We start from the raw sequence: 14,119 nt of genomic DNA, 5'->3' as shown, positions 1-14,119 counted from the left end.
TAACAATTTTTATATTAATTGTATTCTCATCTTTCTCTAAAGTATTATTTAACTGCAAGTCACCTGCTACTTTTTGGAATAATAGCATTAATGAAATGGCCTTTGCACCCCACATTGGATATATCACAAGGCCCTTGGGACTTAGTGATGAGGAGGAAAATACAAGTTTTGTTTAAGCTATCATAAGATAAAAATATGAAAATCCCTGTGATGATCTCACATAGGAAAGGTGGGGATTGGAGGAAGAATGATCTAAATGTTCCCTAGTTTGTCAGAGTTCAAAACATTTAGAAAATTGAGAAAAAGAATTTCCATATACCAAAGGATAGTTTTAAAAAACACACACACACACAAAAATAATTCATTTTATTTCTTAAATGAGGTGCCTAGGGGATATGTGGCACCTTAGTCAAAAGCCTGGGGCTCTGGGTGCTTGCATTTTGCTGGTGTGGATTAAATCATCTCGTCCGATGTATGTTTCCATAGAGGGACAGGTAGTCCCTGTCCCACTTGTGAACATATTTACTCTGATAGGCTTGGGGGGAAAGACCCCTACTTAGCCAGCATGATTCAGATGGTCCGTGGGGCTGCTTATCTGTAAATACAGTCTTAAGCAAACTAGCTCTCAGCCCTCAGAATTTTGGAGGTTTTTCCCAGCTTTATTCAGGTATAATGGACAAAACTGTATGTATTTAAGGTGTACTACGTGATGATTTTTTATATATATTTTACATATATATATAGTATAATATATAGTTAAATGACTACCACAATCATGTTAACACATCCATCATCTCACATAGTTTACCATCACATGTGTGTACGCACAAGCACGTGCTAAAAGATCATCTTTAAAGGAGTCCTATATCGCATGTTATCAAATTTCAAAATATTATATAGACTAACAATTATTCTGTGTTTAGGTCACACCAAGAAAATTATTACCGGGGAAGGAATGCATGGTCAAAGGATACCTTACTGGACAAAATACTTCATTCTTTCATTTACATGACTTCATGCAGGTTCAGAAAAACAAACACACAAGTCAGATGGAGAGTTGGCTTGACAGAAGTTCATAGAAAAAAATAATCTGAATTTTTGTTTACCATTGACTCTATATACGAGCCCAAAAATTTGACTTATTTTCCTTAAGGCAAATACCATTTTATACAGAGTCAACAGAAGTATGGTCTCCAGTTTGAGGAGGGCACTGGCTGTATTCTGTCCCCATTTTCTTCCTCCACACACATATCATTCCTCAAAACCCAGCCCCTAGTTTCCTCCAGCAGTCAGACTGTATCTAGATTGTGTTTAGTTATGTATACATTTGGATAATTAGAACAGCTCTAGAAGATTAACCTGGGGTCAAAACCTGGAAACCAAGTGGTAAAATAACTAAAGTAATTAGCATAGTTCATCTTGGAAAAGAAAACCCTTAGTGGGCCATAAAGGATGTCTAAACATCTGAAAGGCCACACTGCAGACAAAGCAGTAGGCTTGCTCTGCTAGTATAGAGAGTAGAGTGAGGGTCAGTGTAGAGATAACTTATTATTTATTAAACACAAGCTGAGTTATCTGGTACTAAAATAAGACTATTCTGTAATGTCGTGGGCATCATTTCACTCGAAACATTCCATGACAGTCTGGATAACCATTGGGCATTGATGTTATAGAAAAGATTGAAATGTAGATCTCAGGACTCAAAAAAGTTCATTGTAGGGACCAGCTCAGTGGATAGTGGTTAAGTTCGCACACTCTGTTTCGGCGGCCCGGGGTTCACAGGTTCAGATCCTGGGCACAGATCTACACGCTGCTTATCAAGCCATGCTGTGGCAGGCGTCCCACATAAAATAGAGGAAGATGAGCACAGATGGTAGCCCAGGGCCAATCTTCCTCAGCAAAAAGAGGAGGATTGGCAACAGTTGTTAGCTCAGGGCTAATCTTCCTCACCAAAAAATAAAATTAAATTAAATTATTAAAATAAAATAAAATAAAATAAAAGGTCACTGTAGTTCAGCTTTACTTTTTCTTCTTGAATCCTCTCCATAAATTCCCTGCCAGGTTGTCACTCAGCTGATGAGGATACATGTCTACTGACAGAAAAGGCAACCTTTTGGGAGGGAGATGGAGCCAGACTTGTATTTCTCATGATGTGGTTGCAAGTTATCTGCCTCAGATTATGTGACTTCATGGTCAAAAAAACAAACAAACAAACAGATTCCGTGCTGCCCTCCATCACCAAGCTCCTGCACCAGAATGTCTGGGATGGCCCCAGGCATCTACATTTTCAATGAACTCCTTCAGTTTACTCTGATACACATTAAAGTTTGAGAAACATTGAACTAGATGAACATAAATGTCTTTCTGATGCCAGGAGGCTATGAGAAAGAACAGTAGGATAGCATCTTAGTTTCCCCACAAGAATTAATTCAATTCAGCGTTACAAAGATATTTTAAGTGAATAGACATCTGCAAGCTTTGGGGGCATAATAACCTAATATTTAATGAAGGGTTTGCTTCTTTATACAAAACAGTCTACTTTCTCCAATGCCAGTTGGAGACATGGCGTGTCTCCAAGTTCCCTTGACATGATTTCCAGGGACGTGAGAAGCTGGGACACCCTCTCATCTTATACGGACACATTCCAAGATTTCCCATCCCAGACAAAAATCACCAAGTATCATCATTATTGGAAAACGCCGATTTGCTTTCTTGGACCTTGAAACAGAAGTTTAAAACTGGGAAATATCAAATTTGACTATTTTATAGACCTTTGGAGAAGCATCTGGTTAAATACATGTGAGAGGATCAGGCCCATCCTAACCAAGTCATGGGGTCTTTTCAGTCAGGACATTTAAAATCCTGCAGAATATGAGCCTGACATCCCCTTCATTCTTACTGCCTATTTCCTCCTGTTAACAAATCTTAGACACAGAGTAACTTGAGAGACATGAGAAACTACAAATCATACCCCATGAATGTTGGAGCCCCCTTACACAAGTATGTGTGGGATTGTAGAGTCCAGACGCTAAGGGCTCTAAGTCAAGTTTACAATGATTTACTGAGTACTCACTTTGTACCTCGTATTGTAATTTTAGAGTTCAAAGGAAGAGAGACAGTTGAATCAATCTTCAGGAAAAAAAAGATTATTTGATGCTCATCCCTAGAATTCTCACCCCTGGGAGACCTCCTCACCAAGCAACAAGGAGTAATATTCATGGCTTACAAATTCTTCCTCATAAAGTTTCTTTTCTCAAAAGTCTGCCTCTCATCATTCACAGGAAAAATAGGCACCTAATACTCAACCTTCTCAGAACAGCAGCTCTAGTCTGCAGGAAACAGTCTCTCTCCTATTAAGCATGGGGTTCAAATATATGGATATCACCATGGATTTACTGACAGTGTGCTGGGGTGACCACTGATGGATCCAGGCCGAGTTTCTCATCCCAGACGGGTCAACTTAACATATGTTCAATGGTTTTAAAATGTGGACCAAGAGATTGACTTTCAGTCTTTCTATGGAAGTAAAGGTGAGAGATACAGGGCATCGGAGCTGCTGGTGGCCATGTGTTCAGCCATGTGCAGGAAGGTAATTTGCATCAATGAAGCCAACATGCAGAGAAAATCAGAGAAGAAAGAAGAGCTGGAAGTTTCCAGACCCTGTATCCAGTTGCACTGAAGCATGACTATACATTTGTCTTTCTAATTCCGTGGTTAGGTAAGAAAATCCAGTAAGTTCCTTTCTGTGTCCTAGTTTGAGCTGGTTTTTCTTTCTTTTAACCAAAAGAGTTACACTAACAGAGAATATGAAATATCTAGTAACTGAAGTCCTGTTGTACACAGACCCATTGTCTCCAATTCCTCACACATTTGGTTGTTCTTTTCTGAAGGTTAATGGAGATCTCTGTCAATATGTAGATCCAATCATAATGTAAGCTCAGAAACTAAGTCCTGAAGCTAAGGGAATATTCTTGATGGAAATCATTAGAACTTGAAAAATGTTCTTTATTTGTTTTAAAATGATCAGAATAAAGGATTTTTGGAAATAGCTTGAAAACAAGAAGGAGTTAAAGCCTAACACTCTAGTCAATGTTTTCTGTTGTAACTCACAGATGTACATTCAAAGACCTGTGATATAGTGGAATCTTATAAAATCCCAATTCTCTCCCAGTCTCTGTGCCCACGTTAAAATCCATATCCTATTAAGATGTTTTGCCTACTCGGGGAAGAATATCTTTAATCTTAACAAAAAAACAAAACCTAAGGAAACTCACAACAGAAATGGAACATAATATCTGTATTTGTCCATAAACAAAATGACAGAGTATGTTTTTGTATATGGGGGTGGGCAAGAGGGGCTGGCCAAGGGGAGGTAAAGAAGACGCAAGGATAGGAAGGATAAGAGGGGGAGAGAGGAGAAAGAAATTGGAAAACTTTCAGAATGTAAATTAATGGTTAGAAGATACTTTATAGCTACATGATGTTTATTGACACCCTGGAGGCATATTTAATGTAAGATCTTTCTGATCTAGATTTAAATAAGAGCCAAAGTAAATTAGCAGAAGAAAAACTATAGACGGCTTGAAGGTGCATAGCAATGGAATAGAATATAGACCTAAAACTAACACTAACAGAAGAGATGAAGGGAGTTGATCCCAAGAAAAGTAAAAATCAAATAGGTGGGTTCAAGTTTCTTTCTGTTAGCCATCCATCCACCTCTCTGTCAGTATCGAACACCTATTATGCTTCAGACGCTGGGCTAAAGCCTGAGGAGAATACAGACATGAATCAGACAGCTCCTGCCTATAACAACTATCCCCTAGAAAGAAAAAGAAACTGTGAACAAAAATAACTCAAGACCCAAGACAGTGTGAGGGTCATGACTGACCTAAAGTGTTCTCAGGATTCAGAACAGGGAGAAAGCATTTCCTGCTAAGAACTTCATGGTGAAGGTAGCATAGGAACGGGACTTCATGGGATGAGTTCACTTTCAAAGCCACTCATCCAAAAATATAGGGCCCCAGGGCATGGAATAAAAGCCCTCTGTACATTCTTGATGGCTCCTAACACCCCAAAAGTGTCATAATTGACTTGTTTTCCTTCCATTTCCAGCTGTGAGGTCACAGATGTTTCAAAGGGCTTCTGCTTGATTTCTTTCCCATCCTTTCTGGTTTCTTCAGAAGATGAGATTACTATAAAATGTGCTTTTAAAAATTGCTTTGAGGGGCCGGCCCCATGGCTTAGCGGTTAAGTAGGCGCATTCCGCTACTGGCAGCTCTGGTTCGGATCCCAGGCACGTACCGACGCACCACTTGTCCAGCCATGCTGAGGCCGCGTCCCACATACAGCAACTAGAAGGATGTGCAACTATGACATACAACTATCTACTGGGGCGTTGGGGAGAAAAAGGGAAAAAAAAAAAAGGACGAGGATTGGCAATAGACGTTAGCTCAAAGCCGGTCTTCCTCAGCAAACAGAGGAGGATTGGCATGGATGTAAGCTCAGGGCTGATCTTCCTCACAAAAAAAAAAAAAAAAGGAAAAAAATTGCTTTGACAGAAAGGAAGATGAGCTAGCTCAGAGAGGAGCAGGTCTCTTCTGCATTTAGTGTGAATAAATCAGTGAGCCTCAGACACTAGATCTAGATTCTGAATTTTCTGAATAATCCTTCCAGGTGTCGCATTCTCATGACAATGCTATTCAGATGGCATTCTGAACCAGAAGAGGCTCCGGACCACAAGAGCTCGTCCTGCTCTTCAGAACTCTCAGAATCTGAACAACAAGAAGACACCCTACCTTTCACACCCCGCTCATGACTATTTCCTCTGGGGAGAAACCTCAGAGCAGCTGAATGCAGAGTGGAGACAGAACTCCCAGGAAAATGCCAAAGGGATTTCTTTAAAAAATGAACAAATAGAGAATTCCTTAAACCTTAAAACTATTTGTTGAAAAATGGAAACTTACCCTTAGGCTAAAGAAGGTGAGAAGCAGATCTTTTCATCTCCTAATACTCTGTTTCTCCACCATCACAAGATTAAATCCTTAGTAGCAGCAGTAAAGAGATAATAGATATAGAAGAGTCATATGTGCTTATTGTATTAATAAATAAAACCAGGACACAAGAAAAGTCATATAAGCACAAATCTAAAGGAATCAAACTGGCATCAGTCTGCTCATATGCAACCCTACAAGCTTGAAGACCATGTGAGAAAAAGGTTCTTGAGAGAAAAGAATTGGAACTCAAGAACTCTATACCCAGCAAAGTTACCATTCACCTATCAGGGTGAAATAAAGTTATACAAGGATAAGCAAGAACTCAACAAGTATTTTACCCAAGTACCCTACCAGAGGAAAATACTTGGTAGTGGGGAGACTAATGAAACAACAAATGATCCAGAAGGAATTTCAAGATTGAGGAAAGATTAAGAGTAGAGGAAACAACGGTAAACAAATATTGTAACATAGAGATATGATTACATCTAAAGGGATATAGGGCTTTCTAGCTGTCTAGGAACGTATTAGTATGACTCTCAGAGACAAATGCCTAAGGATTTTTAATACAATTTCACAACTCTGAGTTCAGAATATACTTGGGCCAGGACGCATTGATTGGGGAAACAGTGAAAAATGAGAACTGTGTTAGTGGTTGAATGGACCTTACTATACCGTTCTTTTAGGTCAAGTCTAAATTGTACAAAAACAGGATTAAAGAGGTGCATGCAGGGGGACCAACTCATCTCACTTTTCCTGATTTTAGCACAGAAAGTCTCATGTCCCAAGAATCTACTCAGTCCAGACAAACCAGATGGTTGGTCACCCTAGGTGCATGTAACCTGGATGAAGTTGCCCTCAACAAATAAATATCCAGAACAACCTTTGTGTAGAAATGCTAGGCCTGGATGAGACAACTGAGGCTTTTAAAAGGTCTAAAGCAGATCTGAACTGGGAGTGGTGAGGGGAAGGCAGGGGAGGGACTCCCTCCCCCCAGGACACTTGTCAACATCTGGAGAAATTTTTGGTTGTCACAACTGGAGGGGGAATGCTACTGGCATCTAGTGGGTAGAAGTCAAGGATACTGCTAAACATCCTACAATGCACAGGATAGCCTTCACAACAAAGAATTATATGTCCCAAAATATCAGTAGTGCCCTAGTTGAGAAACTTTGGTCTGAAAAACAAAATCAAGCATAAAAGTTATAACATTAAACAAAAAATACATTCAATTTTCCCATTAAAAGACAAAAACTGTCAGATTGGATTAAAAGGAGATCCAAACTATAGTCTATTTAGAAGAAACACACATAAAATAAAGTGATAAAAAAGTCTGATATAAAAAAATGGACAAAGGGATACCAGTCCACTGTAAACAATCTGATGGCAAAAGAGGCAAAATTAATAGCAAACAACTTGGTTCTGAAGATGAAAAATACTGAACAAAATACCGACAGTCGATTTGAATAATAAAAGAAACACATTTAAAAACAAGACAAATGGTCCTAAACAAACTGTGAAAACCAAATAATATATCAGTTAAATATATAAACCAAAATTTTGAAAAACAGGAAGAATTTGATAAAGTATATAATTCTACTGAGAAGCTTAAATAAAACTCTCCAGATTAGTCAATTCTGGTAGATCGAAAATCAAAAACATAAACAAAAGTAAAAATATAGAAGAATTAGGTAATTTAATAGAACCTTAAATCTTTTGAAGAACATACTTTTTAGTAAATTCTTGTAATATGTACAAAAAGTTATCAAATATTTTACCACAAAGAAAACCTTAAGATTTATGGTAGATAGATATTTATAAGCCATATTCCCTCATCCTAAGGCAACAAAATTAGGAAAAAAAAATTAAGTGATGAAAAAATCTCTTAGCTGCTTCAAAACAAAAAAAAACTACTCATATATCTCCTGCTAAAATTAAAATGGAAATTATAATTTTTCTGTAAAGCAATTAATTAAACAGAAAATACATCATACCAAAACTTACAGGATACAATGAAAACAGTATTTAGGAGAAAATGTATAGCCTTAAAAATCTTTATAATTAAGGAAGAAAAACAGGACTAGAACTAAGAACTTACCTCAAGAAATTTGGGGAAAGACAGAGAGGTTGACTCCAAAAAGAGTGAAATAAGAAAGTAAAATCTAAAATTTTTGAAATATGAAACAAAAAAAAAATTTAGAAAGAATAAGTAGATCCAAACCTAAATCTTTAAAGGCCTAATACATTAGAAAAAGCCTTTTATATTCCCGATCATGAAAAAAGGAGCAAAACAGAGAAGTCTAAGCCTTATGCTGAGGTCATAAGCAAAGAAACAGAGGAAAAGAATTCTACTTGGAACTCTGGGGTGGCGAATTTTGGGGTCCTAGAGAAAAATGGATTATTTCTTGGTCAAATACAAACCACTAAAATTTATTAAGAACAGTAAAAAGTCAGAATATATCAATAATTATGGAAAGGATTAGAAATGTCATGACCAGAAAAAACGGAAGTCTCTCTAATTCAGTTTTGAAATCAGCATAACTTTGTTATCAAAAGTTCAAAAGATAGTATAAAAAAGAAAACTATGGACCAATCTCACTTATGAATATAATAATAAAAATTCTAAATATAACTTTATAAAAGAGAGTCTGACAATATATGAAACACAGTATGTTATGAAGAAGCCAAATTTATTCCAGAGATGCACTAGTATTTCAATATCAGGAAATGTATTAACATAACCCACCACATCAAAAAATAAAAGTGGGAAAAATGGTTATACTTATGAGTTCTGGAAAAACAGTTTCATAAAATTCGTCATATATGCCTAATGAAAGATTAAGTATAATGATTATAAATAAATGACTTATATTTGATTAAGCTCATTTATCAAAAGCCAAAAATATCATATGCAAAAAAAATTATTTCAATTAAAAATCAAGAACTATAAAGAAAACTCCATGATCACAATTACTATTTAAAATTGACTTGGCAGTTTCAGTAAATGCAATAAAGTGAGAAAATTAAATAACTTATATAAACATTGAAAGATAAAAAATAAAATCTGCATGATTTTATAGATAAAAAACTCATGAGACGCTAGTAAAAAAATTTAAAACTTCATCATATTAAGAAGAGAGTTTGGTAAGATGAATTGATGCAGGACAAATACATAACAGTCAATAGCTTTTCTCTATTTTAGCAATAAGTAACCACAAATGGAAAAAAAATTTATGTTTACAATATGAACAAAACCAATAAATACATAGCAACAGGTTTTAAAAGAAAGGCATAGGACTTATATGAATAAAACTAAAGATTATTAAAGTAAATATAAGTATATTATTCAAATAAATAAGACGTGGCATAACATGTTTAGATATGAGAGATTCAAAAAACTAGAAATATACTTTCTCCCCAAATTAGTGTGTAGTTAGTTCAATTCCAGTTAGAAAAAAAAAAATATGAAAGGAGAAATGCCTGAGAATAGACAAGAAAGTTATGAAAAGTAAGAAAAGAAGCATGAAGGCTACCTTGCCTTTCCAGATAAAAAAACATTTTTTTTTCCCCCTAAAGCCCCAGTAGATAGTTGTATGTCATAGCTGCACATCCTTGCTGTATGTGGGATGCAGCCTCAGCATGGCTGGAAAAGCGATGCGTCGGTGCGGGCCGGGGTGCAGCAGAGCATGCACACTTAACCGCTAAGCCATGGCGCCGGCCCTAAAAAAACATTTAAAAATTGGATATTCAAACAGAACAGAGAATCCAGAATCAGATCCCAATATGCTAAGTATGTTGCAAAATCAGTAGTTCTAAGTTAGTAAGAAAGATCAACTATTTCACAAATGAGGCCGGCACAGCTGGTCATCCATCCAGAAGAAAACAAAAATGGAATCCCATCTTAAATTAAAATTTTGATATGGATTAAAAGCTCAAATTTAAAACTAAATATATAATCAATATTGTGAAGGAAAACCAAGAAGGCTATAGTACAATGTCGGGTTCAGGAAAACTTTCTTAATCAAGGCTGAAAACTCAAACTGAAAACTAAAAACACAAAAATATTTGGAAAATTGAAAGTTAAAAAACTGTGCATGAAGAAAGACACCATGAAGTCAATATCAATATCTGGCAGGAAAATGTAACACAGATGTAAGACAGAGGAACAGTTCCCTTACTATATTCAGAACTCTTACAAATTTCCAAGAAAGACAATTCAGGAAGAGAAAATTATGGGTAAAGCACACAAATGAATACTTTATGAACAAAAAACCAAATTAGCCAAATATGTGAAGAGATTCTCATACTGATGAAAACTTAGGTAAATGCAAAATAAGTAACTACTATTTTATATAAGACTGATAAAAACTAAAAGACACTATAGTACCTACTGATTGTAGGCATAGCGGGAAAAGAAATTCTCATAAATTATTGGTAGAACTTAAATGCTATGGGCCTTTTGGAAAACAATCTAATAATAGCTGTTAACATGTAATGAAGTCTTTAACCCAGCCCTTTTGAATTCTTCCTGGAAACCTTCAGCAAAACTGTTAGGAATGGATAGAAACAGTAAACAAATTATTTGTCTGTTAATAGTGGAATGGCTGAATAATGTATGGTACAGCCGCACCATGGAATATTATGTAGTGGTTTTAAAAAATGAATTGAAGTCACCAGATGAAAGATCTTGATGAAGTATTGTCAAGAAATGATGTAGGAAAACATTCCTTATATTGTTTAATTCCAAACAAAGACTCAAAATTAAAAAATCCAGTGTGTGTATAGGCTTCTTAAGTGAGCAGAGGGAAAATATGAGAGGACACACGTCAGATTTTTTTGTGGGTTATCAGAAAATGAAGGGGATATTTATATTTGTGTGTAGAGAGGGAAAAGAAAATCAAAGGAACAAAATTGGAAAATAAAGGGACAATTTAAAAACCATGAATGATTAAATTTACAAATTGATATATGTGTATAAAACTAAATTTAAATAAAGTAAAAAGACAGAGAAAGTCAAATACTGTGTAATCTCACTCATAAGTAGAAGATAAAAACAACAACACAAACAAACACATAGATACAGGGGTTAATTGGTGGTTACCAGAGGGAAATAGGGGAGGGAGGAAGGCGAAAGAGGTGACAGGGCACATGTGTACAGTGATAGATGGTAATTAGTCTTTGAGTGGTGAACATGATGTAGTCTACACAGAAATCGAAATATAATGATGTACACCTGAAATGTATATAATGTTATAAACCAATGTTACTTAAATTAAAAAAATAAAGTGGAAAAAAAAGTGAATTTCTCCTCCTAACTTTCCTTACTCAGGCAACATAGTAATTGTAGAAATACAGAGAGAACAACTCTACTTAACACATGATGAGGACGATTATCTTAAACCAGACAAAAATCCATTTTGTCATGATGAATCTTGATAGTAATACCAAAGTCTTTTATTGGCTTTTTCTAATGTCAGTCTCAAGAATTTGGTCTATCCCTCAAGACAAATAACCTAGTCCTAGACAGTATCTGGTCCAGTCTCCTCATTTGACAGATGAGGAAATTAGGGTCCAAGGCGGTTTTAAGTAATTTTTCCTAGTTAGAGCTCAACAGTGCAGAAATGGAGCTGGCAGGTACTCCCTTCTCCAGTTTCCTACAACACTCGGCCTCATTCCCTATTATTCTACAACGTCTCTGCCATCAAGGATTTGGAAGAGTTCTTTCAGGACCATACCATTATGAAGGGAAGAATCAGAAATCAAGGGATTGGAAAGGCCTTGCCTTCCTAGATGGAGGCATTTTCTTGTTGAGAAGAGAGAATTGCGTCATCTTATTAAAAATTCTTGCACCAGATACAGTGGATAGCAGGGTCTTCCAGAGTTCTTCCCATCAACACATGCAAGTCATGCCCCAGCCAAACTTTTACATACCTACCTGGTACCTTGGTCCTTACACGTGAACTTTTGTTCAAATATTCATGCCAATCCCAAAACCAATTACTTCTCTAACTCAGAATCAACATTTTTCATACATCCAGCAATTGTTTACTATTTCTACACGAGTAGTGATAACCTGAAATCAAAATATTTAAAGTCACTCTCTCCCTTCTCTATATAGGAACAGACCCAGTTGACATGAGTCAGCTAGTTTACCTAATGAGTATTATTAATGAAGCCCTGTCACAAATTCAAGCCTTATAAGGATCAAAAAAATTCTTTTTCCTGCAAGAGACCAAAATTTCAATCTTAGTTATCTGACTCTGTGCTTTCTTTACCAAAAATATCAGGCAGGAGGCTGTGGATTTCTTATTGCCAATCTGGTATCTCTCCTAGAGAAACAAAGTCGGTGGAAAGCATGGCTATCACATTTCTATTTTCATTACATAGTAGAGATGTGTGGCTAACACGCAGATGATCCCAGCTGAGTAGCTCCCTCGAATTCCATCAAGTATTGATTCATTATTCCAAGTAGCAATACTGGATAGGGTCTATGTGAGTACTATAACTCTGCCACTATATGACCTTAACAAAGTTATTTAACTTCTGACTTCATTTCCTCATCTATTAAATAAGTTGTTTTAGGCTCTAATAAAACAAAGTTTGTAAAGTGGTTAGCCTAGTATCTGGCACATACAAGCACTTTAAATAACTATTATTTATATGGAAAGTTTATGTCGTGTCTTCAACCCTACTGGTAAGCATTGTGGAGTTCAAATAAAAAAAGAGACAAATCGGGGGCGACCCGATGGTGTAGTGGTTAAGTTCACATGCTCTGCTTTGGTGGCCCAGGGTTCACAGGTTCAGATCCCAGGCACGGACCTACGCACCACTTTTCAAGCCGTGCTGTGGCAGCATCCCATATAAAGTAGAGGAAGATGGGCATGGATGTTAGCCCAAGGCTGATCTTCCTCAGCAAAAAGAGGCGGATTGGCAATGGATGTTAGCTCAGGGCTAATCTTTCTCAGCAAAACAAAACAAAGTAGAGGATTGGCAACAGATGTTAGCTCAGGGCTAATGTTCCTCAGGAAAAAAAGAGAGAGAGAGAGACAAATTGCAAATACATGAAAATAGAGACAATTGCTGAACTTAAGTGGTGCAGATTCTGAGTTCTTTTGAATATTAGAAGGGAGGGAGGTGAAGAACTGGAGTGATGTAAGTAAGTGTTATAAATCAATGGGAAAGAATCTCAGTTTCTTGGAGAGATCCTATGAAGAGGAGGTGGGCTATGATGATCTGAATCTTTAGTGTGGGTCAAGTTTAGGAAAAGGGAGAGAAGAAAGAACCATGAAAACTACTTTTCCTGAGAAATTTCAAGAAAATAATTTTCACAGCTGAGTTGTTCAGAGCACGGGTTCTCAAACCAAGTCAGAATCACCCAGGGGGCTTGTTAAAGCAGATTGCCCAGCCCCTCTCCCAGAGTTTCAGATCCAGTGGTCTGGGATGAGCCTCAAGGAATTGAATCTTTAACAAGTTCTCAGGTACCGCTATTGCTACTGGTCTGGCAACCACACTTTGAGAACCACTGCTCTCAATTGTTTGCCTCAGTTTCCCAATTTGCTTTGCCAATGAAGACATGAGTTGGAGAAAATTGAGACTGAGTAGAGAGAGTCCTAAGTATACTGCATTTTCACAGGCCCTTTCAAACCTTTCCATCATCATTTACCCTGCTCTACGGCCTTCAAAAGTTAAGTGAACAAGCAGCTTTTTAAAAACGCTTTCTTGAAAAGGTAGTAAGGGAGACAAATGTGATTAATCTCCTTTTATTTGGGGGTCTGGAGAAAAATGACTCTGGTGTTTTGCTATAGATTTTAACATGTGGCCAGATTTTGGCTCTGAAAATGAGAGCAGCATCCCTGCTCTGGGAGACTTCAGAAGCAACAATTAACATTCAGACAAGCCCACTCAGACTCCACCAGCAGCCCAGATTCTTGTGCCCCCAGAAATATTGATCTGAAGAATCAATTTTGCTTATAATTTAAAGGGGGTGAAAAGATCTAATCATTAAAGCATCTGAGGTTTGGTTTAAATGCAGAACAATTATGCTATGTGAAGAGATTATGATAGTTTGAAGATCAATCATTTGAAAATTTTTTATTTGGACTTGGGGAAACCTTAGTAACCAAAAGAAG

This window comes from Diceros bicornis, chromosome 16 (genome assembly GCF_020826845.1).
Source record: "Diceros bicornis minor isolate mBicDic1 chromosome 16, mDicBic1.mat.cur, whole genome shotgun sequence".
Taxonomy (NCBI): Eukaryota; Metazoa; Chordata; class Mammalia; order Perissodactyla; family Rhinocerotidae; genus Diceros; species Diceros bicornis.
The sequence above is the reverse complement of the archived record's forward strand: the minus strand, read 5'-3'. Positions refer to the sequence as shown.